The following is a 26,632-nucleotide window of genomic DNA, read 5'->3' as shown; positions in this document are numbered from 1 at the left end:
ACTGGTCTCAAACTCCTGAACTCAAGTGATCTGCCTGCCTCAGCCTCCCAAAGTGCTGGGATTACAGACGTGAGCCACGGCGCCCAACCCCACTTTTCTTAACAGTGTTTTTCTACTTCTAACTTATTATTAACTAAATAATAAGTTAATAATGAAGTTAATAGAATGGGAAGCTGTTGGGAGACATTTCATTCCTGCCACTTAAAAATCACTCATCATGATCATAAATTAGCAGGCAGTCACTTATCTCAGTATAGAGAGCTGAGCCTGACAGACTGAGTCGCCTTTTCCCGCTCCCCACTCTTCCCTAGCATATCGATCCATATTCATTGATTATATGCATGTTGGCAAGACAGAGGGTAATTATTTCTGTTCCTCAACCTGACAGGACAAGAGAGAACCTGCTAGAGGGTTAGAAGAAGCTAACACACTTCCAGGGGAGCTTTTATCACATTTAGGGTAACCAAGTGCTGCTTTGGGGACTACATAACCAAATACAAGATGTAATTGAGTAAGGGAGTTTGAGGGCATCTCCCCACTTCTGCTTTGGGAAGAATAGGTCTCAGGCCTCAGCGAGGAGGCTGTGGCAGAGGAGCTAGCTGAAATTTAACAGCCAGCACAACTGAGACCCACCCTAAAGAAAGACCCAAGGAGACAGAGGAGGCCTCGGATGGAGTCCTAGGCAGCAGATGGAGGCTAAGAAACCAAGGAAATTTAGGTCTGGAATGTTAACGTTTGAAGAAGCCTGGGGACATTTTGGTTATGTAAAGATAAAGCACTTAAAATAATCTCGGATCCCAGGAAATTGACATTTTTCTCTGAGAGGAATATTGAAGACTTTGTAATTTTCCCGTGGCAAACAATAGGCTGCTGATGGTTTTCTTTCTAAGTAAGGAAAGTTTGGATTTTATTCCAACTCAAAGTAGATAAATCTTTATCCAAAGAAAAAAATTAAATAATATGGATAAAAGAGGCAACAGAGAACAATGCCAATTTTACCAACTATGGTGGGTAAAATGATTTTCCTTTCATACTGATTCTTATTAATCAGACTTGTGGAATATCAATTTAAGTGTGAAAATATAGTGTTCCTTTCATTTCAAAATGTGACTTCATCATTCCTAGATCTTGCATTTCAGAAATTAGCATTAATTCCCACCTACTTGCTATGAAAGTAAAGCTCTAATATCCATATTTAACCACCTGCTATTTCATTTGCTTGTCCCAATAGCATTTGCAAACAAAGCCAGAGGTAACATGGCATAGCAGCAAGGGCACTGGAATAGGAATCATTCCAGTGTCTGGTTGTAGCTCAGGTTCTACCAGAGTGACTTTGGGCAAGTTAATTACGCTTTGTGTGTCTGTTTATTCATCTGTCACACACAACAGGTGGATTAGAAGATCCCTAAAATTCTTCCATATCTTAATGTTTAAAGGCGCAGACACTCTAGTGAGTGGAAAGCATTCAGTGAGTTGACATACTCACTGAAAAAATACAGAACAACTCTGCTGGCAAGTGAAACAGCAGGGAAAAAACCTTCAAGCTTGAGGGAACTTCTGAACTGTAGTAAAACACAGTGGTGTGCCATCCATGAATTTACTCACTTTGTTTTCTAGACACACTTGGTGATCGACCACATGCCATGTGATGTTTTTCTCAGCCATGGGAAGGGGCAACTCTCATGTGTAACTTTTGCTGACCCTTTAAGAAAACCCATTCCACAAAGTGGTCTCCTTGGAACCTATCCTTACTGGAACCGTGTGTCATCTGAAATGGCCGTGCTGTGAGTATCCCCTGCCCACACCAAACCACTCACTAAATGTAATATTTTGCGCACACTTATATTTATGTGACTGTGTAAGTGAAAGTTAATGTTGTAGGCATTTAATCAGTACCTTTCCGTGGTAGGCAGGATAACAACCTACCAAAATATCTGCATCTGAAAACATCTGCCTCTCAATTTCTGAAGCCTGTAAATATGTTACCTTACATAGCAAAAGCGACTTTGCAGATGTGATAATGTTAAGAATCTTGATATGGGAGGGTTAATCTATATTATTTGAGTATGCCCAGTGTAATCACAAGGGTCCTTTTAAGATGGAAGAAAGCAGGAGTGGCACAGTCAGAGAAGGAGGTGTGAAAACAGAAAGCAGAGATCAGAAATACAGATTTGAAGATGCTGCACTGCTGGCCTTGAAAATGGAGGAAGGGGCCACAAGCCACAGAGTACAGATGGCCTCTACTAACTGGAAAGGGTGAGAACGTGGATTTTCCCCCAGAGCCTCCAGAAATAATGAATGCAGTTTTGCCGACACCTTGATTTTAGTTTCATAAGACTCACTTTGGGCTTCTGACTTTCAGGAGTGTAGATAATAAACTTGCGTTGTTTCAAGGCACTAAGTGTGTGGCAAATTGTGAGAGCGGCAAGAGGAAACTTATACTTTCCCTAATAATGGGTTATCAGAAATTTCTAATATCCATAGAAATTATACAAATACCTCATCTAATCTCCTCATTTCACAGATTAAAAAAAAGAAGAATCAATGAGGTCTGTCTCTCTTCTACACAGTTTAATTAATGAATTTTTCCAAAGCTTAATGTTAGGAACAAATGAAAGTAATTGTTTTTGCATTAAAGCCTCATAGATCAGCTAAACTCTGTGGAGCTGCTGATGGCTCCACATGGGGATGACCCTTAATGTATGTTCTGCTGAGAAATATCCTTTTCTAGATTAATGTTGGAGAGAGAGAGAGAGAAATTTAAAGGAGTCCCACTGAAAACAAACAAGGGCTATTGTTAAAGCAAAATGTGAGCTAAGCAGCTAAGCCTTCTTTTTTTAATAAAAGAGATGTCATCTCTAGTAAGCACATAAAGAAATAGGATGGTGGAGAAAAGATGTATGTTCAGGAAGCATGTCCCTGATCTTTAATAGCATTTGTGAGGAATCACCTCTGAAATGCCTGTCTTGGATAACCCAGCAGAGGCAACACTTCTAATATTATTTCATCTTGACATGATTTGAGGAGGTTTTTCTGACACTGCTTTTCCAGATGACTGGAATCCTCTGTGGGAACACTATTATCAAGTGAGTGCTCTGCCAGGAGTCTGGGAAAGAGCTGCCTTGGACTTGGGTAATTGCCATGAAGCAGATTTTCTGAAGAGAACTTAAAATGAGTTAGATTCTGTTTTTCTAGAAATAAAAAGCCAATATTAAAACTTTAGATATTAATAAGAAGTTAAATATATCTCACTAAGAGAAAATATTTAGCATATCCATGCAAAATAGTTCATAGACTATCTCAAAGCCCACCTGTGTCCTGCTGACTTCAGTTAAATTTAAGTTTTCTTATAAGGTCACTTTCCTGTTTTTTTCTCAGACAGGAAAAGGCTAAATCCCAGCTGTGAAAATTCAAAGAGCACACACAGAACTATTGCTTTGGCCTAATTAAGGGAGCTTTATCATAATTATATAGTTTCAAGTCCTAAGAAGCCCAGGATTAAAAGGATTGTTGTTTTTCTTCCACATTCCTTTTTTTTTTTTTTTTTTTGAATAATAGAGTGTGCCCAGGATGTTCTGGAACTCCTGAGCTCAAGGAGTCCTCCTGCCTCGGCCTCCCAAAGTGCTGGGATGACAGGCATGAGCCACCATACGCAGCCTGTAATTTTCCATTTTGCTGTTACTTGCTTTGTGCCTCACTTTCTTTTAACCAGGTTCTAAGGGTAAAATCTCATCCCATCTAAATAACTTGGGTCATGTCACCTTAACCTCAATTCCCTTATCTGTGAAATAGGGATTATATTAGCACCAATTCCATAGGGTTCTTGTAAGGGTTAAATAGGATAATTCCAGCAAATTATTTAGTCTGATTTGATTTTGTATCAGAATGCTGCTATAAGAAAACAGAATTCCACATATGCATACCCCCAAAATAAATATTTAGAAATATCCCAGAAATTAGAAGGGATAAGGAAGGACACTATTATTTATGTTTGTCAACTATATACCAGGTAAATTGAATGCATATTTTATTTAGTCCTCATATCTAATAAGGCAAAATTATTAACTCATTTTAGGTAAGAAAATCGAAAGATTAAGTATGTTGTCCAAGGTCCCAGAGCTAGTAAATAAAGAATGGAAGTTTCAACCCTTGTCTCTCTGATACTAAAGACTTTGATTTTTTTTTTTTTTTAATCGGGCAGCTTCTCAGGGCTACAGTAAAATTGAAGTATACCCTATTCCAAAAAGGCTAGTACAGAGACAGTTTGAATGTGCCTTCCTTCTCTGAGCTGCATCCTCAAAACCAAGGTACTAGCAGGAAAAGCAATCTTATCATATGTTACAGGATTGCTTTGTCTTCTAATGAAGGGCAGCAGTGTCTCAGAAAAGGAGATTCTTGGTTAAGTTCTGTTATAGGCATTGCTTATTATGCTGAGAAGCTGGAAAGGGTGGGGGAAAAAAAGAACTGAAACCACCAGGCATCATTTTGTGGACAAGGATCTCATTATTTGGGCAGTGAAATGTTTATATATGACATGTTTGGAAATGTTTATATATGACTCCCTGTAAGTAATTAGCAGGTAGAAGAGCCCACCAGGAAGGTGTTTTCCTTTGTCTCGCTGTTGTTTACACTGTCTCTCCAAGGCATTGTTTGTCCTTGAGATGTTGGGGTGTGTCTCAGTGCCTGAGAGAGGAGAAAGGAGAGGGGGATATCAGTGCAAGGACGTTACCTGCCACAGGAGACCAGGAGTGAATCTGCAAGGCCATGGAAGCAGGCAACAACACATGTTGGAGTCCCACCAGCAGAGGACAGAGGCTGGATCTGACCACCAAAGGTGAAGCCCCACCTGCCCCCACGTGTTTCCAAAAGAGGAACCCAGCCTCTGAGAAGGGGGCAGCCGTAGATATTGAGTCCCATTGTCCTGGTTAGCAGTAAGAGAAGAGGGAGTGCACCCTAGGAAAAGAATTCTAGGGTGGGAAATAAGGTTTTCCTGTGATTAGAGAGGATTTATTTTGTGAAACTGAAGAGGAGATTATCTTTTTGAAGAGAGGCAAAGGAGGGGGACCCTAAGACTGAAAATGGATATGCCTATGAGAAGACATCCTGGAAGCGCTTACCTTTTCCTTTCCCTTGGCTTCTGAGAAACAATCCTATTTAACATCAAATGTTAGGTTATTCACCCTGCTGTTGTAATTTCTTCTAGTTATTCTTCAATAGTAACCTGGTAAAATCTGTTTCCCGCGCCAGCCTTGTATTGGGCAGTGGTGCTTTGGAAGTCAATGGATAGTCAGTGGGTATTGTGCTGCTTAAGGGAAGGGTGGTACACCCTTCTTGTCCCACACTGTCCCCACCAGGGCCCATCTGCCACCCACAGCAGCAGCACAGCTCATTGAGAAGCTCTAGCCTAAGAGAAGCTATAGGATGACCAGATGCCTGAGACTGGCAGGGGCAAGGTGACCTCAGAGATGCACCCTGCAGCCTGCTCTCACTCAAGTGTATATCAGAACCAAACTGTCTTCCCCAAATGACTAGGAATAGATACTCTGGAAACATCACCTGGAAAGAGATGAATAGCAGGGGTAGAAATATCTGGAGGGAGGCTAAATACACATATTCCATACAAGGATAGACATGTAGTTCAATAAAATGCTCAATGTGTGAGATTTCTCACTTTCCCACAATGACCTGATTGGTATTTAGAGCTTCGCTGTAGAGTCTTTATTTGAGTTCCCACCCAGAGCTTATGGGCTGGTTTCCGTGGTATTTCCTAGAGAAAATTATTATCTATTTTCTTCACTACAAAACACTGAGCAGTGTAGTGACTAGGTGTAAGGGCCCTAGCGTTAGATGGCCTGGCATTACCTCCACATTATTAATTTAGTTACTATTTGAACTTGGGCAATTTACATAGCCTCTCTGAAGCCCAATTTCCTCAGCTATACATATAGGGTTAGTAATGGTACCTACCCGATAACATTTGTAACAATTATATTAGAAAATTAATGTAATTTGTAGAGTTGTTGACATAGAATAAGTGTTCAGGAAATGTTAATCTCTAATTATAATGATTATTTTTGTTTTTAAAGTACTAGGAATCATTACCTTCTCCTATGGATAACAATGGGGACTGATGTCCAGCTGTGTGCTTGATGCTGTGCTCTCAGGTTTTAGCTCAGTCATTCTGACCCTTGGCAACATATTAGTATTGCCTGAAGACCCTGGCCCTGGGCCACTCCTAGGCCAATTAAATCAAAACATGTAAGAATGGTATGCAGACATCAGCATTTCCAAAGTTCTCCAGATGATCCTAATATGCAGCCATGGTTGAGAACAATTATGTTAGCTCCTTGCTACTCAAAGTGCAATCGGAGAAACAGCAGCTTTGGCATTACTTGGAAGCTTGTTAGAACCATTCAGTTTTGTTCCACCCTCGTCCCAAATGGACTGAATTAGTCTGAATTTCAACAGGATTCCCAGGCGATTCACATGAACATTAAAGTCCGAGATGCAGACACTAGCTAGACATCTCCGGTAATACTTTCAAGCAATTGCTTTTAGCAGCAAGTAATCTCACAAGCAGCAAAATTTCCTGGTGATTTCTTTCAGCACTTACCTGGTGAGCAGACCCTAAGAATACATCCTGTCTTGCCTTTGGCACCTTCTCACTTTGGAAAGGATAGTTCACTACCTCCTTTAGCTCTTAGCATCCCCGCCAGAGGGCACTTGTTCAAAGAGGAACTTGTTCAAAGACCTGTTGCATCTCATAAACAAAACACATAGTGTTGTATTTCTAGTTGTTTCAACTTCTTTGTGCTTTAGTTATTAAGGGCAGATATCCATTGGTGCCCTTTGGCTCAGGAATAACTCACATCTAGAAAAGGTATCTGAATAATTGCTAGATATAGTCCAACATTCCACCAGGCAGTCTCTGAATCAGGTAATTGATTACCTGATTCAGGTACCCGATTCATACAGGGAGAGGACCTCGTAACACATCCCATTTTTTTTTTTCTGAGATCAGCCCTTAAGAATAGAAATAAATGGGTACCTCAAAACAGACCCAGACATCTCTGTTAGTAGGGGCTCAGTTATATAATGCAGTAACAACCAACTCCCAAGGCCTCATTTGCACATTGGGTTTATTTGCTGCCAAGGTTTGACAGTGGGGCTTTGCTCATCATAGCCACTCATTCCCAGGCTGACCAAGCTGCAACATGGGCCTTATCAATTTCTGAAGCAGTGAAAAGGAAATGACAGTGTCTCAATGAAAATAAAAAGATTTTATCTAGAAGTGATACATGTGGCTTTTGTGCTCATTACATTGTCCTAGCAAGTTACAGGACTAACTTTAAAGAATGAGAGGGACAGAATCCTTACTCTGTCCCTGTAAGTAAGAATAATCGGATATAGATGGACATTTTTCTATGGACTCTCATTTTCTGTTTCTTTTGAATTCTTTCTTACATTTAAAAAGAAATGCTGATATTTATACTGACACTGTAATAAGTAAAGAACAATGGTTCAATTGAACATCTCTTTGTTTCCCCTTCTACCCTAATACTCATCACGTTGATATTTTCTAGTCTTTTAATTCTGCTATTACAAATACATTGCTTATTTTTCTTGGTCTTAGATATTTATTTTATAGATAACAAACTTTATCAGGTAAAATAGATTAGGTATTATTTTGTCTTCTCATTCTCCTGGATTTTAATAATCTCTTGTTTTAGTACTTCATCAAAAACTATTTTCAGTAAAGGTCTCAGCTTCTGATGCTTTGTATTTCTGAGAATATTTTTTATTGTGCTCTGATCTTTGGATGACAGTTTGGACATATCGTTCTAAGTTCAGATTTCTTTTCCTGTAATTATGTGAAAAGACACCATTGTCTTCTTGCTTCCAGTTGTTTTGTTTTTTTGAATTCTGATAGAAATTTGCTTCTTCTTTCTTTTGTATGCAATCTGCCTTTTCTCTATCAACTTTTAGGATTTTTTCTTTGTCTTTGAGGTCCTAAATTGTACTGTAATTTGTCTAAGTGTGGCTTTTCCTTTATCATCTTTGTCTCTAAATGATCTCTTCGATCTGAGGGTCTTCATCCTTTTTTTTTTAATTCCAGGAAATTTTCTCCATTATGCCTTCAAATATGACCCCCTCCCCATTTTTATTTCTCCCTCTTTCTGGGATTTCTACTACCCAGATATAAGTGCTGCTAAATTTTAAAAAATACATATTTTTCTTTCTTTTGTTCCCTCCTTCAAGGAAATCCCCCAAATCTGGTCTTTCAATTGATTAATTTGTTTCTTAACTATATCCATTTTGTTGTATAGACTGTTCAAAATGTCTTTTACTTCAGATATTGTGATTTTATACCTAATATTTGTGTTTGATCCTTTTTTATGTTTCTTTGTCCTTCTTTCTTATTGGTGATGTGTCCCTAATCTCGTCTAGCATTGTTTTTTAGCTTAATTTTAAATTCTTGGTCAATCTGTTTTAATATTTCTGTTTCTGATGGAATTTATGATCTGGTATGTCATATTTCTTTTGAAATAGTTGTAAGTTATCAAACACTTCTGTTATTTGGGCCGGTAATTCATTTTTCTCTAAATTGGGAAATTTTTAAATGGGCTACTATTTCAGGCAATGTGTCTAAGGAAGCCAAACCTCAGTCCCTGTCAAACACAATAAACTCAAAATGTGCATATTTGTGGAGAAGGTGGCGGGAATGAGCTCTCAGGGGAAGAGGCTCAGCCACCAGGGAAAGAAAACAAAAAACAACAACAACAAAAAAAACAGCCAATTACTCCTCACTCCACAAACAGTTCTTCAGGTCCTGGCTTCATCCTTTGCTGAGGAAGCTCATTAGATTGTATATTGCTGGTTTTGGGGTTTGAGGAGGAATTACCTGCACCGAGCTGATTAATCTACAGTTGTAATTTTTTGCTCCTCTCAAGCATAGGGGTTTTGTTTCCTAATTTTACCACCCAGGCAAGACATGATCCAGTGCAGGTAAGAAGGAAGGCATTGCTGGTCCCATGATAAAGGCAGGGTAGAAGCAATAACAGAACTCTAACAATTCCCCTGATTTTTGCTGTGACCAGCCCTGTCTGCCTGCCTCTCATCCAACACAATTAATTTAAACTTTCAGTGGGTCACCCCAGGGGCTTCTCACAGTTTTCTATGCTTCATAGTATTTTCCTTCATAGTTTCCTCTGTACTGATTTTGGAGATGGGAGAGCGTCAGTTACTAATTCAGCAGCTTGATTAGAATCTGATGTTAAAATGTAACTATTTTAGTTTTTAACATACTACCTTTCTATACAGAGTGCCTAACTCTACATTTCTTCATTCTAAATATTAATAGTAATCTGGAACTATAGCAACATAAAAATGAATACAAAGACAGTAACATTATTTAGATTAAGTAAAAGCTCAGAATTATTGATACAAAATAACTACTATCTACAAAATGATTATGTTTTTCCATCAACCAGATTTGCATTCCACTGAGCCTTAATGGAAAATAATAACTCATCCAAGGGAGCCCGGCAGACAAAAAAAGATTACAGAGAACAAGCAGAACTTAAATTTCAAAAGCACACTTTAAAGAACAGTGCACTTAAAATTTGAACAATGAATAAAAATAATAATGGATTTGGATTAAAACCTAGAGAATAAAATAAATATTCATGACTCACATTTCTATAAATAAATAACTAAATAAGTAAATAAGTGGGAGAGAAGGCACAAATCTTCCTTATAAAAGAGTTCTAAATAATCCATGTGGAAGAAATGCAAGCAATAGAAAGTCACTGCTAGAATACCACAGAGAAAAGTACTGCAGGCAAAATCCACTGATGCATGCTAAAATTAGTGGATGAAAATTTATGGAGATAGAGGATATTTATATAATCTGAAAGTATCTCCTTCAAAAATACATATCACTATAAGGGAAAAGTAGTAGCTTTATACTAGAGAAAACTGGGAGTTTTCTTTCTCTATAGATAAGTCTAAAGTTATCTCAAAATTTAAAAAAAAAACTTTTAAAAAGCCATTTCACTTAGAGGAATTATTATTACATTGCAATATGGACTAGATTTTTTTATTTTTATTTTTATTTTAACTTTTGGGGTATGTGTGAAGGATGTGCAGATTTGTTACATATGTAAACATGTGCCATGGTGGTTTGCTGCACCTATCAACCTGTCACCTGGGTATTAAGTGCAGCATCCATTAGTTATTTTTCCTAATGCTCTCCCTTCCCTCACCCTACCCCTGGACAGGCCCCAGTGTGTGTTGTTCCTCTCCCTGTGTTCGTGTGTTCATTCAGCTCCCACTTACAAGTGAGAAGATGCAGTGTTTGGTTTTCTGTTCCTACATTAGTTTGATGAGGATAGAATGAGATCATGTTCTTTGCAGGGACATAAATGGAGCTGGAAGTCATTATCCTTAGGTATATTTTTTTAAAGAATTTTTGTTATAAAAATTTTAAGTTGAATGAAACAAACACCCAGAGATAGAAATGAAAATCCCAGAGACAGAAAAAAATGAAAAGTAGGGAGCTACTTTTCTATTGGGGAACCAACCTCCAATATTTCAGTGTAGGTCCTTTCTATTTTCCCTAAGTGTTGACTGGTCTGAGAAATAAAGAGAAAGAGTACAAAGAGAGGAATTTTACAGCTGGGCCTCCAGGGGTGACATCACATATCGGTAGGTCCGTGATGTCCCCTGAGCTGCAAAACCAGCAGGTTTTTATTAAGGACTTTAAAAGGGGAGGGGGTGTACAAACAGGGAGTAAGTCACAAAGATCACATGCTTTAAAGGGCAATAAAGATCACAAGGCAAAGGGCAAAGCAAAGATCACAAGGCAAAGGGCAAAATTAGAATTACTGATGAGGGTCTGTGTTTGGCTGTGCATGTATTGTCTTGATAAACATCTTAAACAACAGAAAAGAGAGTTCGAGAACAGAGAGCCAGTCTGACGTCAAATTCACCAGGGTAGGATCTTTTCCCCACCCTAATAAGCCTGAGGGTACTGCAGGAGACCAGGGCGTATTTCAGTCCTTATCTCAACCACATAAGACAGACACTCCCAAAGCAGCCATTTATAGACCTCCCCCCAGGAATGCATTCCTTCCCCAGGGTATTAATTATTAATATTCCTTGCTGGGAAAAGAATTCAGCTATATCTCTTCTACTTACATGTCCATTTATAGGCTCTCTGCAAAAAGAAAAATATGACTCTATTCTGCCCAACCCCGCAGGCAGTCATACCTTTTGTGGTCTTCCCTTGTTCCCTAAAATCACTGTTATTCTGTTCGTTTTCAAGATGCACCAATTTCATATTGTTCAAACACATGTTTTACAATCAATTTGTATAATAGTGGTCCTGAGGTGACGTACATTCTCAGCTTACGAAGAGAACAGGATTAAGAAATTAAAGACAGGCATAAGAAATTATAAGAGAATTAATTTTGGGAACTGATAAATGTTCATGAAGTCTTCACAGTTTATGTTCAGAGACTGCAGTAAAGACAGGCGTAAGAAATTATAAAAGTATTAATTTTGGGAACTGATAAATGTCCATGAAATCTTCACAATTGATGTTCCTCTGCCATGGCTCCAGCCGGTCCCTCCATTTGGGGTCCCTGACTTCCTGCGACACTTTTCAGCAATTACTAGCCCTCATGTATTAGTTTTCTATTGCTGCTGTAATATGTTACTGCAAATACAGGCTTAAAAAAACACAAATTTATTATCTTAGAGTTCTGTAGATCAGAAGTCTGACATGAGTCTCACTGAGCTAAAATCACAGTATCCCATGGACTGTTTCCTTCTGGAGGTTCCAGGTGGGGAATCTGTTTCCTTACCTTCTCCAGCTTCTAGAGGCTACATGCCTTTCTTGGCTTATAGTCCCTTTCCTCCATCTTCAAAGCCAGCAACGCTCTGACCCTCGTTCTATCATCACATTTCTCTTGGACTCTCCCCACTTCTGTTTTCTCTTCTACTTTTAAGGACCTTTGTGATTACATTGGTTGGACCCACACAGATAATCCAGGATAATTTCCCATTTCAAGGTGAGCTAGTTAGCAGCTTCAACACAATCTTCAATTTTAATTCCCTCTTTCCATGTATCCTAATGTATTCACAGGTTCTGGGGATTAGGATGTGAACATTGTTGAGCACCATTATTCTGCCTACCACACTTCATATTCAAACATGAGTTTTAATGGCTGTGAAAGAAAAGTAAGGCCTTCAGCCTATATAAGGCAGGGAGTTAGACTTCAGCCTGTCCATAAATCCAGTACCTTGAAACACCAGTACAGACTTAGAATAGTGAAAATGTGGGCTAGAAAAGTATATGCCCCCTGGCATGTGGGGATTTTTTCAAGAAATTTTATATATTTTGAAAATTCCTAACAGGAAAGTTGCAAGAATTGTACAAAAAATTCTCATATTCCCCATATGTTAACATTACACCTTATTTGCATTTTCAGTTTATTTACATGATTGTATAATTTTTTTCTGAAGTGTGTTTGAAAGTGTGTCATAGACATGATGCTCCTTTCCTACTAAAGTACTTTTAGTTTGTAACAAGAACATTCTTTTATTAACCAGAGTACAATTATGCAAATTAGGAAATTAATATTGTTACAATAGTCCTACCTAAATTACAGACATCATTAACTTTTCACTAATTGTCCCAATATTGTCCTATATAGGACTCTGGATCTTGTGTTGCATACAGTTGTCATGGCTCTTCAGTCTTTTAAAATCTGAAATATTTCTTCAGACTTCATCATTCATGACATTGACATTATTGAAGAGTACAGGCCTTTAGTTCATAGCATTCCCTCATTTTGGATGTGTCTGATGTTTCCTCATGATTTGAACCAGATTATGCATTTTTGGATGGAAACAGCACAGACGTGATGTTATGATCTACTCAGTGCATCATACTGAGGGACATGATGTTGATCTGTCCCATTAGTGACTATGTTAATTTTCATTGCATATAGTTTTCCATTTGAAATTCATAAGCATTTCATATGGAAATATTTTGAGAATATGTAAATATACTACTTAAACTTTTGCCCACTAGTGTTAGCATCCGTTGATGATTCTTCTTGGAATTAATTTTTATTTTTATTTTATTTTATTTAAAATTTTTATTTCTATGGTTGCCAACTGGGGATTTCTAATTCTATTATTCCTTCTACATTTGTAAGTTGAGCATCTTCTACAAGAAAGGGCTTTCCGTTTTTCCCCATTTATCAAATTGTTAGTCAATTGATATCAGTATAGATTCATGGATTATTAGATGGGCTATAATCCTTTACTATTGTTCATTTTGATGCACACATCATTGCAGATTTGGATAGTGAGAATCACTTCAGGTTGCTCCTGTGCCAAAGGGCATTGTTTCATGAAAAGTTACTGTTTGGATCTGAAATTAGGGTGAAAAGAGTTGAAATACAATGGAAAATTCCTCTGAGAAGTACTAAATGGAGCTTTGTTCTCACTTAATACTGAGCTTTAAATTTATAATCCTAGTGTCAAAAAAACTATCATGTGACTTTAACGTCAAGTATGATCTTGGGTTGGTAGCACGTGGGGTTGCTGGTACCCATTCTAAAGAAACAAACCTCAACACTTTCAAGATTCTTAACACTGATGAAGAACAGGGACATATGAATCCATAACTCCAAATTATAAAAGCACAGGAAGAACAAATACCAGAGCAAGAAATGACAGAAACAACCACCAACAGTATTAGAATCTTCTTCCCCACCTAGAACTACAGATATTGAAATTACAAGCCACAGAGTAAAAGTAGTGTATCCCTTTACATGTTTAAGGAAGTAAAAGCGATACTAAAAAAGATGATTAGGCAATAAATTATGGCCAACAATGCCAGATAATTTTGGAAAAGATCAAACTCTTAGTAGTGAAAAAGAGTTGGAATTATAATCTCAGTTGATAAATAAAAGACTAGGCACAGCTGAAAACAAATTAAGAAACTGGAAATAAAATTATTAGGCAGCTCATATAGAAAAGGGCTTAGAAAATATGAGTGTTAAAGAGACCTGTAATTTATGATGACAAGTTCTAACATCTTATAATTAAGAGTATCGAAAAATATAGTAGAAAATGAGGAAGAGATGATATTAGAAGAAATTAAAGATGAGAAATAAAAAAATACATAATGGTATGAATCCACAGGGTATGGAAGAAAAACAAAGCTTAAACAAGATAAATACAAATAAACCCACATCCACACAAATCATAGTGAAACTGAACACCAAGACAAAGCAAAGATTAGAAAGGTAGCTGAAGAGCAAAAGAAATATTATCTGCAAAGGAATAATATAAATAATAGCTAACATTTATTAATTGCTTATATTAGGCATCATTCTATTATTCACAATATTAACTTATTTCATCCTATAAACAACACTATGAAAGAAATATAGTGGGCCGGGCGCGGTGGCTCAAGCCTGTAATCCCAGCACTTTGGGAGGCCGAGGCAGGTGGATCACGAGGTCAGGAGATCGAGACCATCCTGGCTAACATGGTGAAACCCCGTCTCTACTAAAAAATACAAAAAACTAGCCGGGCGAGGTGGCGGGCGCCTGTAGTCCCAGCTACTTGGAGGCTGAGGCAGGAGAATGGCGTGAACCTGGGAGGCGGAGCTTGCAGTGAGCCGAGATGGCGCCACAGCACTCCAGCCTGGGTGACACAGCGCGAGACTCCGTCTCAAAAAAAAAAAAAAAAAAAAAAAGAAAGAAAGAAATAATAGTGATTATTTTATTTTTTAAATATCATTTTATAATTACAAAACTGCTACCATACTTAGATTCTTTTTGTCTTCAGTATTCTAATATTCCATGATGATATTTCTAGGTGTGGGATTATTTTCATACATTTTATCGGGCACTCAGTTAATTCTTTCAAAATGGAGATTTCTGTCCTTCAAGACTTGTGGTTTTTAAAAAATTATTTAATTGTTTATTCCTCTCCTCTATTTCTGTTTCCTATTTTTGACACACCTATAATTAAACCTTGGAGTTCCTGGATGTATTCTCCAAATGTTTTGTGGGATATTTTACAATGAAATATTCTATATAATTTAAAGTGACATTTATCAACATGGACAAACCTTACAAACACATAGTTAAGTGGGAAAGGTAAGTGACAAAGTATAAAATTAAAATAAAACAATTTCTATAAAATCCAAACAAAAAATAATTATGTGTGTATGTATACACATACGCATATGTATGTATATTGATGCATATGTGCAAAAGAATGAAGTTATTTGTTAAGAATAAAAATTATCAAATATTACAATTATTATTTACTTTGGGAGGAGAGTAAGTAGGAGGATGAAATTGGAGAAGAGTACAAAGAAATATTCAAGATCACTGATACTTTATTTCTTAACCCATGATTGGTACATGAATGTTTAAAATGTTTTATGTATTTTTATATGTTTAAAATATTTTTAAATAATTTTAAAACACTTAAGGAAATTCAAGTTAAGCCTAAGCAAATTTTTGTGAGTCCTCTAAATGATTCATGATTTCTCAACTAAGAAACACACTTTATGAATTAAAGGATAGTCAACTCTTGCCATTTGAATTTGTTTCCTGGAAGACCAAGTTTATGAAATATTCTCAAGTATATTGCAAAACTACAAAGAGATAAAAATTATTCACAGACAGATAAGGAATTTGAGGGACTGATCTATAGAAATGGATATATACATAATAACAATGCTAGAGCAGAAAAAAGAATGGAAGCAAAATTTAAACAAACAATATAAGAAACATTAAGCTAAAGACAAAGAAGCTGAAAGAGCTAATTGAGTTCTAGTTACTTACATAGTAAGTACAAAAAGCACATTATTTACAAAGAAAAAATAAAATGAGTATAAAAATATGTAAGGTTTATTAATTTTACTATGCAAGTATTATATATCCCTATATAATTATATTTTATCAAAATGTCTAAATTTCTGATTTTTAATGTGTATGTTATATTTTTGGTGCATACCAGTTTATGATAGTTACGAATAATGATTTATAGCGTCACAAAGCATCCTTTGATGTTTTGAACTTTACACCTTATCTAAAGTTAATATTGCCATTCCTGCTTTCTTTCTTTTTAATCATTAAAAAAATCATAAAAATTTTAATGTAGAGATAGAGCTCAACATTAACAAGGATTAGTTATATGTTGTTGTCATTATTTCAGGTCACCGAATGGTTTCACTTAACTCTTTCTGGGCATGTAGTAGATTGCTCTTATTGGCTTCCCTGTGGTTGGGTGAAGCCATGTGACCAGTTGAGTTGTAACAGAATGTGACATTTTCACTTTCAATTCCAATCAGAATTCATTGACAGCAAAACCCCCAGCGCTCTCTTTCTCCTCTTACATAGTGCCTGGCAGCATCCAAGTGATGGATACAGTCCAGGCCTTGAAGAGAGATGACACAAAGCAGTCCGCAGCTGACAACAGACAAGTAGCAAGAGTAATCTTAAAGTTTATGAGGAAGAATAAAATTTCAAAAATAAAGCATAAGTGTGAAAAAGAAGAATGAGGTGAGACCCGACTTATCAGATAACTGAAGATAATCTAAAGCCCTTAAACTCAAGTAATGATATTTGGCATTGATAAGCAAACAGAATAGCACCTCCAGAAATATATGGACACTCAATATGGTCATGTGTCATTTAACGATGGGGATATATTCTGAGAAACATCTCATTAGGTGATTGCATCATTGTGTGAACATCATGAAGTAGACATACACAAACCTAGAATGGTATATAGCCTATTATACATCCTGGCTACATGGTATGGCCTATTGCTCTTAGGCTACAAACCTGTAGAGTATGTTACTATACTCAATACTATAGGCAATTGTAACATAAGATAAGTATTTGTGTGTATCTAAACATAGAAAAAGTGCAGTAAAAATATATTACGAAAGATTGAAAATGGCACACCTTTATAAGGCACTTACCATGAATGGGGTTTGTAGGACTGGAAATTGCTCTGGGTGAGTTAGTTGAGTGGTGAGTGACTGTGAAGACCTAGAACATTACTATACACTACTGCAGACTTTATAAAACACTACACTTAGGCTACACTAATTTTTTAAAAAAATTTCTTTCTGGCCGGGCGCGGTGGCTCACGCCTGTAATCCCAGCGCTTTGGGAGGCCGAGGCGGGCGGATCACAAGGTCAGGAGATCGAGACCACGGTGAAACCCCGTCTCTACTAAAAATACAAAAAATTAGCCGGGCGCGGTTGTGGGCGCCTGTAGTCCCAGCTACTCGGGAGGCTGAGGCAGGAGAATGGCGTGAACCCAGGAGGCGGAGCTTGCAGTGAGCCGAGATCGCGCCACTGCACTCCAGCCTGGGCAACAGAGCGAGACTCCGTCTCAAAAAAAAAAATAAAAATTAAAAAAAAAAAAAAAAATTTCTTTCTCCAATAATAAGTTAACCTTGGCCTACTGTGACTTCTCTACTTTATAAACCTTTTAATGTTTTAAAACTTTTTGACTCTTATAACACTTAGTTTAAATTTTTCAAACTTTTTGACTCTTTTAACACTTAGCTTAAAACACCAACACATTATACAGCTGTACAAAAATATTTTATTTATATCCTTATTCTATAAGCTTTTTTCTAATTTATATATTTTAAATTTTCTGTTACTTTCAAATATTTCAGTTAAAAACTAAGACACAAACACACACATTAGCCTATGCCTATGCAGGGTCAGGATAATCAATATCACTGTCTTCCCTTCCACATCCTGTCCCACTGGAAGGTCTTCAGGGGCAGTAACAAGCATGGAGTTGTCATCTCCTAGGATAGCAATGCCTTCTTCTGGAATGCCTCCCAAAGGACCTGCCTGAGGCTATTTTACATTTAACATTTTTGTTATGACATTCTAAAATAACAATTAAAAGTATGGTAAATACATAAACCAGTAGCAGTCATTTATTGTCATTATGAAGTATTATGTGCTGTTCATAATTGTATTGCTATACTTGTATACAACTTGCAGCTCAGTAGGTTTGTTTACACCAGCATCATCTCAAACATGTGAGTAGTGCATTGTGCTATGATGTTTTGCTGACTACAGTGTCATTAGGCAATAGGAATTGTTCAGCTCCATTATAGTCATATGGGACCACCCAACAATGTGTTTCATCATTGATTGAAATTTTATGTGGTATATTGACTGTTTTCACTGTAGTAATGCAAGTGGTGGTAAATCAATAGATAACTTACTAAATGATGGTAGCATAATTATCTACATGGAAGAAAATCACAGTATATCCTCATAGAATACAATGTGTAAAAAATACATTTCCAATAGGGTAAGAATTTGAATGAAACAATAAAACAAATAAAAAATGCTTACAATAAGATTTAGGAGGCTAAAAATATAATCCAGGGGCGGGAAAGATCCTCTTGTGCAATACAAGAAACCCACAAACTAGACGGAAAAATACAGACAAATTTGACTATGCATGGAAGTTTTAGTATAGTAAAAAATACTATAAACAATGTAGTCTAAAGATAATATACTTGCAAAAATATTTGTAGTATCTATGACAGTAGAGGGTCAATAGCTATACTATATAATGTGCTTATTATAGCATTTTCTGTTTTCCATCTTTTGTCTACTTTTCTATATTATATTATCCTGGGGTATTATATGTTAACTTGTAACACATAATACAAATCCAAATGGCCAATTTGTGTATGTATATTTGTGTGTGTCACACACAAACACACACGAGAAAAATGCTAAGTCAGAAAATCTAAAGTAACAGCAAGCTATCATTTTTTACTAATCAAAGTGTAAAGATTTAAATATGGAATAAAAGTGCTATTAGGGATTTGGAAGAAAGGTATGTTATCTAATTACTGAGGAAACTGTGAATTGTAATGTCTTTTTTGAAAGCATTTCGCAATATAGGTTTTGATCTAGCAGTCCCACTCGTGGGATTCTATGTCGTGATAACCAAGTAACCAGTAGATAAAGAAATAGATATGTACAAGAATGTTTATTGCAGCATTGTTCATAGTGACAAAAAATGGAAAACAAAGGGAATGTCAATAAATGGTTGAATAATTGCCACACATTCCATTTAATCACATTATTAAATATGATATATGATATAGCCATTAAATACATAGAACTCATAGAACTATATGAGTTGGGAGAATGCTCCATGAGTTACTGAGGAGTGAGAAAAGCAACACGTAAGAAAGCATACATACATCATGTGATCCAATTTTTTATAAAAACAATGACAAGTAAAACCACTATATCCATATACAGTATATAGAAGAAAATATGGAAAAGTGTGTTATTAATGTGGATTATGGAGATGGGAGGAGCCCATAGGGAATGAGAAAGGAATAAGCAAAAAGGGAAGATTGAAGCCAGAAAAGGTGGGGTCAGCACTAAAATGTATATTCAACAACATCATAAATATACTTAATTAAATTTTAGATATATGTGTACATGTTTAAAGATATTAACAAATTTCATAAAATGAAATGTTGTAAAAGAGAAATTCTAAATATTATACTTACAGGAAGGAATAAAAACATTTTACACCACAGTTCCTTCCAGCACTTTAAAACTTATAACCCACCCTTCCAAGCACATATATTTGTATAATGTGTTTTAAATCCCTTTGCTCCAATATACAAACTGAAGAACCTTAGGTAACTTATTTAACCTCTCTGAATGTAAATATTCTTATTGAATTGAAGCTAAAAATATCTACCTTACAAAAATGTGATGCAGAGCAACAGAAAATATTTATAGCAGCACCTCCCCAGTGTGTGACTGGCACCTAGAGAAGTGAAATAACATTTGCAGAATAAATTAGCCACTGGAAAATTTTAATGTTGATTTTTCATTTTCCCAGCCACCTGTTTCTTACTCAAAGACTTCAAATTTTAAAAGGAAGAGAGGGAGATTTCAAATTAGATAGTGATAAGCAAATAAATTATGCTCATAACAAGCCTCTAAAGGGATCAAATGGTTTTAGAACCTTTAGAACGTATGACCTAGAGTCACCAATATAATACTAATATCACTAATATTAAATATTTTTCAAATACAAGATTTCAACTCAAATTAATACTGCTTCTTTCTTTGCTCTTTATCCCTCAGTCTATTTCAAAGATGAGAGAATATGTTTTTGTACAAAGAGACAGACCATTATGAAGCTAAACTGAATACCTACAACATAAGGTAATAAAATTATGGAAAATGCACATAATAAAATAGGAAACCCCAAATTGCCACCAAAAATAATAATTAAAAAAAACTCATCTCTTTACTGGAAGATTTTGTAGTTTTGTAGAGAAGCTCTGAACATTTACAATTGTCTTTTACACCGTAGTAAAACATACATTGTTTATTTGGAAAAGCATTGGTGTCTTCTCAAAAGCCAGCAATTAACATCCCTCTTCTTTCTCTTACCAATTTCTTACTTCACTCTCGTTTCTTTACTTTATTACCATACATAAAGGAACATAAGCTTTCTTCTTAGCACATATCTTCCCAATGTTTACATTGTTACAGTATTGCTTTCTTGAATTATTATTAATGTTCCACTGCTATCATACACAAGCATTCAACCTCAACCTGCTTTCCCTAGAAAAAAACATATAAGCTGTGAAATTTTTACTCCACTCACACTGGCATTCTGGAGTCTAAGGTAGATCAATTTCAGTGGAATAATAATGTCATGCATCAACGTCTTTTCTTTCTATTTTGTACCAACATAATGAATTCTCAGAAATCAGAGCAGTCACAATTATATGAAAAGAGACATGAGTATAGCTTTTACCTACTAAACAACTCTCATTTTATTAAAAGCCTATGACTAGAGATGAAAATAAAATAAAAAAACAAAAAAACATAATCATAAAATAAGCATATTCTTGTTCTTCAAACCTTGAAATAAGAACATAACAGAAATCTAAGATGGCAGATAAATATATATCACTTAAATACAATTTAATATACTAACTCTAGTTTAATTTTATTAGACTTTCAGAGTATCACAGGGCACGACTATCTAGGGCCAGTATCACGCAGGTGATAAGAAGAATTTACCAAGACAAAGGCAGATTTATTAGAGAAAGTATGAAAATACACTGCAAGAGTGCGACAGGCAGGACAGCAAGAAAGGAGCTGACTGCAATGAGACAGAGGCTTGCTGGAGATGTTTATAGGATGGTGCTTGTGCTGTGTGCTGAAGAGGGCTTTGTGCAGCACCGATAACACCAAGGTTGCAGTGAGCTAACTTGTATTTTTCTATCAGCCAAGAGTCTAGTAATAGCTGGGTGCAGGAAGATTATAACTTCTTTGCACAGGAGGGCTATGTGTCCTGGACCATGAAGAAAGGCAGACTTTAAAACTTATCTGCTTTTTCTTTCACTTTCCCCTGCTCCTACTAGCCTGACTTCTTTTCCCTAATTAGGACTCCACACAGAGGTCCAAATTTTATTTATTGATTTAGAAATTGTATTAATTAATTCCTTTAAGTCCAATTCTATTTAGACTTTCCTTCTCTGCTGTATCATTTTTCTACACTCTGGAAGGCCATTTATCCAGAGCATCACAATACCCTCCACTGCTGATAGATTTTACATTTAAGGATAACACTGATAAATGAAGGTGATACATATTAAAAATGAGTTTCTAGGTGTCCAACAAATAAAAAAGAGTACACCTTCTGTTAAAGGTTGAGTTGTAGCTCCCAAAAAGATATGTTGAAGCCTTAACACCTGGTACCTGTGAATATAACCTGAGCTGGAAATAGGGTCTTTGCAGATGTAATAGAGTTAAGATGGAGGCTCGTTATATTGAGTTAAGATGCGCCCTAATCAATGACTAGTGTTCTTAAAATGGAGCAAATTTGGACACACAGACACACAAGGAAGAATACCATGGAATTATGGAGATAGAGATTAGAATGATGCATCTGCCAGCCAAGAAATGCCAAGGATTGCTGGAAACCTCCAGAAGGTAGAAGAGGCAAGAAACAATTCAACTCATATGGCCTTCATAGACAGCGTGGTCCAGCATAGCCTCCAGACCTGTGATATATTTCTATTATTTTAAGCTATCTAGTTTGTGGTACTTTGGTACAGCAGCCTAGGAAACTCATACATCTACTAACTTACTGGTTTCAAGCAATATTACCAGGAACAGCTGATACAGACAGGGCTTCTAACCAACAACAAACATAAAAATATTAGAACAAATTTTAAAAGAAAAATCAATATATAACTAAACTTCAAAGACAGAAAAGAAAGTCCTCAGGAGCAAGAAAGGAATAGAGAATTCAGGCCAGAAATGAACCTTAAGTGCTTTTAAAATTATTTTAAAATATTTTAAACACATAAAAAGACACAAAGCATTTTAAACATTCATGTACCAATCATGGGTTAAAAAATAAAATATCAGTAACCTTGGAATTTCTTTGTACTCTTCTCCAATTTCATCCTCCTACTTACTCTCCCCCCAAAGTAATAATAATTGTAATATTTGATAATTTTTATTCTGAACAAATAGCTTCATTTCTTTGTGCATATGCATCAGTATACTTGCATATATGTGTGTGTATACATACACACATAATTATTTTTTGTTTGGATTTTGTAGAAATAATTTTGTTTTATTTTAATTTTATAGCTTCTCTGTCACTTACTTTTTCCACTTAACTATGAAAGATTTGTCCATGTTGACAAATGTCACTTTAAATTATATAGAATATTTCATTGTAAAATATCCCACAAAAGATTAGAGAATACATCCAGGTACTCCAAGATTTAAATTATAAGTGTGCCAAAAATAGGAAACAGAAATAGAGGAAAGGAAATAAACATTCAATGCCCTCGGGCTCTCCAATCAGTAGGTGGCAGTCAGCCAGGTTTGTGTCCTTCCTTTCAGGTAGCAAGTTCCCTTAGACCCTGAGCAGGTCCAGAGATACTGTTTGGGAGCCAGGGGTTAGAGTCAAAAACCTTATAAATGTACCTGGTGTTCTATTTTACTGCTGCTATGCTGGCATCTGGCATACAGACCACAATACAAAGTCCTTTCTGCTCTTCCATTCCCTTTTGACAGACAGAGGAGCCCTTCCCCATGGCCATCACCACTACTGGCCCACAGGGGGTTCTACCAGGCCACCCAAATGTTCACTTAAGGCCCAAGGGCTCTTCAGTCAGCTTGTGGTGAACACTGCTTGGCCTGAGGCTCACCCTTCAGGGCAGTGGGCTCTCCTCTGGCCCAGGAAAGGTCCAGGCATGCTGTCCAAGATCCCAGGCCTGGACTTGGGGACCCCAGGAGCCCACTTGGTGCTCTGCTGCACTGTGGCTAAGCCGGTACCTGAAACCAGCATGGCTCAGGGTTTTACCCAAGGCCCATGGTGTACTATCTGGGTATCATTGTTGGTTGTTCAGGGCCTAAGGGCTCTTTAGTCAGCAGGTGACTAATCCTTCCAAGACTGGATTTTTCCCTTCAAGGTAGCTGGTTGCCTTCTGGCCCAGGGTGTGTCTAGAAATGTCATCTGGGAGGTAGGGGGTACAACTGGGGCCTCATGACTCTGCCTGGTGCCCTAGTCTACTGCGTCTGAGCTGGTATCCAGGATGCAAGACAAAGTCCTCTTTACTCTTCTCTCTCTTCTCCTCAAGCAAAAGGAAGGTGTCATTTTTGTTGCTGCAAGCTGCACTGCCTGGGGATGTGGGGAAGGTGGTATAAGCATTCCCTTTCCTGTGCCATCTGTTGTCACACTAGGTAACTCACTGCCCCACTCCACTTGTCTAAGCCCAGCAGAACATCAGGACTTGCCTAAGAATTGCAGTCCTTGTATCCTAGACTGCTTTTCAAATTTACTTATGACCCCAGAGTACTTTAAACCACAGTGGCAAGGCTTGCTGGAACTGAAGTTCCAGCTGCTGGTATGGGCACTTCCCCTTTGCCTAGGTCTGGTCCAAATGCTCCCTTGTGGGAAGGTCCCAGCTGAGTCCAGCATGATTTTGTTTTCAACTGTGACAGAGCAGCACTGAGTTCAATGCAAAGTCCCCCATCACTGCGCTCTCCTTCCCCAAAGTGCACAGATTCCCCGTGCCATGCAGCCACTACTAAGGAAATGGGGAGGAATCGCATCAGCAATTCAAGAGTGCCTTTTCTCCTCTCTTCAGTGCCTCTTGCAGAAATACAAAGTTAAAACTAAGGACTGTGATTGCTCATTTGATTTTTGGTTCTTAAGAAGATGCTTTTTTGTGTGTGCAAATAGTTGTTAAAATGTGGTGTTCCTGCAGAGATAATCAGTGGTGGAGCCTTGGCTATGGTAAATGTGATTGCATTCTTGATTTGACTCTCAGCTTGAATGTCATTGGTTTGTAGAAATGCTACTGATTTTTGTACATTGATTTTGTATCCTGAAACTTTACTGAAGTTATCAGTTCCAGGAGCCTTACAGTAGAGTTTTTAGGGTTTTCTAGGTATAGAATCATATTGTTAGCGAAGAAAGATAGTTTGACTTCTTACTTAACTATTTAGATGCCTTTTATTTCTTTCTTTTCCTAATTGCTTTGGCAAGAACTTCCAGTACTATGTTGAATAGGAGCAGTTAGACTGGGCATTCTTGTCTTGCTCCAGTTCTCAAGGAGAATGCTCCCAATTTTTAGCTTCTCAGTATAATGTTGGCTGTGAATCTGTCATAGAGGGCTCTTACTATTTTGAGGTATGTTCCTTTGATGCCTAGTTTGACGGTTTTTATCATAAAAGGATGTTGAATATCATCGAAAGATTTTTCCACATCTATTGAAATAATCATATGGTTTTTGTTTCTAATTCTATTCATGTGGTAAATCACGTTTATTTGATTTGTGTATATTGAAGCAACCTTGTGTCACAGGAATGAAGCCTCGGTGATCATAGTGAATTAACTTTTTGATGTGCTACCAGATTCATTTTGCTATTATTTTGCTGAGAATATTTGTGTCTGTGTTCATGAGAGATACTGGTTTTCAGTTTTCTTTTTTCATTGTGTCTTTGCCAGGCTTTAACAAAATGGAGGTGCTGGTTTGGTAGAATGAGTTAGAGAGGAGTCCCTCCCCTTCGATTTTTTTTTTTTTTTTTTTTTTTTTTTTTTTTTTTTTTTTTTGGCGGGGGGAATAGTTTCAGTAGAATTGGTACCAGCTCTACTTTGTACATCTGTTAGAATTCAACTATAAATCTGTCTTATCCAGAACTTGTTTTTGGTTGGTAGGTTTTTTTTGTTTTTGTTTGTTGGTTGGTTGGTTTTTCAGATGGAGTCTCGCTCTGTCGCCCAGGCTGGAGTGCAGCCGCGCGATCTCGGCTCACTGAAAGCTCCACCTCCCGGGTTTATGCCATTCTCCTGCCTCAGCTTCCCGAGTAGCTGGGACTACAGGCACCCGCCACCACACTCGGCTAATTTTTTGTATTTTTAGTAGAGACGGGGTTTCACCTTGTTAGCCAGGAGCTAATTTTTTGTATTTTTAGTAGAGACGGGGTTTCACCTTGTTAGCCAGGATGGTTTCCATCTCCTGACTGCGTGATCTGCCCACCTTGGCCTCCCAAAGTGTTGGGATTACAGGCGTGAGCCACCGCGCCCGACCTTTGGTTGGTAGGTTTATTACTGATTCAGTTTTGTACCTCAATATTGGGCTATTCATGGTTTTGATTTTTTTCTGATTCTATCTTGGAAGATGTATATTTCCAGGAATTTATCCATTTCCTCTAGACTTTCTAGCTTGTGTGCATAGCAGTGTTTGTAATAGTCTCTGAGGATCATCCGTATTTCTGTGGGATCAGTTGTAATGCTATCTTTTCATTTCTCATTGTTCTTATTTGGATCTTCTCTCCTCTTTCTTTTTTAATCTAGCTAATAGTCTAACAATCTTGTTTATACTTTCAAAAAACAAACTTTTGGTTTTGTTGATTCTTTGTATGAATTTTTGGGTTTCAATTTTGTTCAGTTGTGCTCTGATTTTAGTTATTTCTTTTCTTCTGCTAGCTTTCAGTTTAGTTTGCTCTTGTTTCTCTAGTTCCTCTAGGTGGGATGTTAGATAATTAATTTGAAATCTTTCTAACTTTTCAAGTTAGGTGTTTAGTGCTATAAACTTTCTTCTTAACACTGCTTTTGCTGCATCCCAGAGTTTTGGTATGTTGTGTCTCTGTTTTTATTTCTTCAAATAGTTTTTTAAATTTCTTCCCTAATTTTATTGTTTACCCAAAAGTCATTCAGGATAATGTTGTTTAATTTCCATTTAATTGTGTAGTTTTGAGAGTTTTTTTGGTATTTATTTCTACTTTTATTCCACTGTGTTTTGATAGCATGGTTGATATGATTTACTCTTTTTTTCAACTCAATAGGACTTGCTTTATAGCTGAGCATATGGTTGATCTTGGAGTATGTTCTGTATGCAGAAGAAAAGAATGTATATCCTGTGATTGGTGAGTGGATTGTTCTACAGAGGTCTATTAAGTCAAATTGGTCAAGTGTCAAATTTATGTTCAGAATTTCTTTGTTAGTTTTTTGGCTTAATGGTCTA

General features: G+C 36.9%; 1 long non-coding RNA gene across 10 annotated transcripts in view; it reads left to right on the top strand.

Moving 5' to 3' along the window:
* LOC105486157 (uncharacterized) overlaps positions 1-26,632 on the top strand; it is a 171,993-nt gene that overhangs the window by 50,110 nt on the left and 95,251 nt on the right. For 6 of the 10 annotated variants that reach the window (XR_011621008.1, XR_011621012.1, XR_011621014.1 and 3 more), the window contains exons 3-4: positions 1,618-1,784; positions 20,211-20,291. This is a non-coding gene — a long non-coding RNA (uncharacterized lncRNA). Of the gene's footprint in view, positions 1-1,617; positions 1,785-16,439; positions 16,602-20,210; positions 20,292-26,453; positions 26,535-26,632 lie in introns of all 10 variants that reach the window. The other 4 variants (XR_011621013.1, XR_011621009.1, XR_011621006.1 and 1 more) reach the window with 4 other exon arrangements.

This window comes from Macaca nemestrina, chromosome 3 (assembly GCF_043159975.1).
Source record: "Macaca nemestrina isolate mMacNem1 chromosome 3, mMacNem.hap1, whole genome shotgun sequence".
Classification (NCBI taxonomy): Eukaryota; Metazoa; Chordata; class Mammalia; order Primates; family Cercopithecidae; genus Macaca; species Macaca nemestrina.
Note: the sequence above shows the minus strand (reverse complement) of the source record. Positions and strands in the feature narration are given on the sequence as shown.